This window comes from Micrasema longulum, unplaced genomic scaffold, assembly GCF_059751315.1.
Source record: "Micrasema longulum isolate JH-2025_06_02 unplaced genomic scaffold, ASM5975131v1 h1tg003623l, whole genome shotgun sequence".
NCBI classification, from domain to species: domain Eukaryota; kingdom Metazoa; phylum Arthropoda; class Insecta; order Trichoptera; family Brachycentridae; genus Micrasema; species Micrasema longulum.
In genome coordinates, this window is record NW_028280659.1 from 20,001 (window position 1) to 21,561 (window position 1,561).

Here is a 1,561-nt window from a genome sequence, read left to right on the forward strand (position 1 = left end):
TTTTTGCAAATTTTTGTTTTTCAAAGTGTTTTTGTTTTCATCGTGAAAAGTCGAAAAACCAAAACGCTCATGACGGTACGGTCTGGACTCTAATTATTTTCAAATGATGTATTTCAATATCCGTTAGTAAGTAAAACACGTGGTAAATTTGCCAAGTGTCCGAATTGCATTGAACATAAACGAAGGCGGACGCTCGCACCGTCGGACCAGCTGGAGACCAGCTGATATAAATAATAACTAATAATAATAAATGGCGTAAGTATAGCCCGTGAGCTCGCCAATATATGACAGTAAAATTTTTTACGGTCTGGACTCTAATTATTTACATAAATAATTTACAAATTAAAAAACTATTATTTGAAAAAAATTATGTTTCGTTATAAAAAAAAATATATTTATATTTTTACATTATAATTTTAAATTGTTTCTATTCACTCATATCGAATACACACTTACCCTGTCCTTAAACCTACCCTCACACCCATATACAATCACACACATATTCACATACCTACCAAAACCACACTCCACTTTTTTACACACGCATCCTCACACACAAAAAAAAACTCGCACACATGCACTTCTATAATTGATATTTAACTGAACTGGATTTTTATAATTGTATTTATGTGAAAAACTGATTTGGCTTTATTTTATGTTTTTTTTATTATGTTGTGTATATTTCTTTGTATTGCTGTTGTTTTTCTTAATAAACAAAATAAAATAAATAAATAAATAAAATGTATTTCAATATCCGTTAGTAAGTAAAACACGTGGTAAATTTGCCAAGTGTCCGAATTGCATTGAACATAAGCGAAGGTGGACGCTCGCACCGTCGGACCAGCTGGAGACCAGCTGATATAAATAATAACTAATAATAATAAATGGCGTAAGTATAGCCCGTGAGCTCGCCAATATATGACAGTAAAATTTTTATTGTCTTTGAATTTCCTAGAGTTTTAACCATCGAAAAAAAAGAAGATTGCAAATAAAATCAACAGACAATGGAAATTTTATGTTTTTATTACAAAAAATAAAAATGCATATTTCTCTATGTATTTTTCTGTTATAAACAATCTATTAAAATAATACACATCAAATTTCCATTGTCTGTTGATTTTATTTGCAATCTTCTTTTTTTTCGATGGTTAAAACTCTAGGAAATTCAAAGACAATAAAAATTTTACTGCCATATATTGGCGAGCTCACACGCTATACATAGCCCTAATAAATAAATGAATAATTCATAAACTAAATAATAATAAACATGGAAATAATTTATACCCTCTCGCCGAGTTTTAATGCGAGAACGAGGCCCCCTCCCGGCGAGACGTCTCGCGGCGGTCGCGAGCGCGCTCCGCGTGAAACTTAAATTTTTCGTTTACTTCACTGAGCGACGATCCGAAATGCACCCCCGCCGATTTTTATTTCGTTCCTCCTTCCGATTCGAAAGTGAATGTGAAATTAAAAAAAAAAAAAAAAACAAAAAAACTTAGAAATATTTTATACCCTCTCGCCGAGTTTTAATGCGAGAACGAGGCCCCCTCCCGGCGAGACGTCT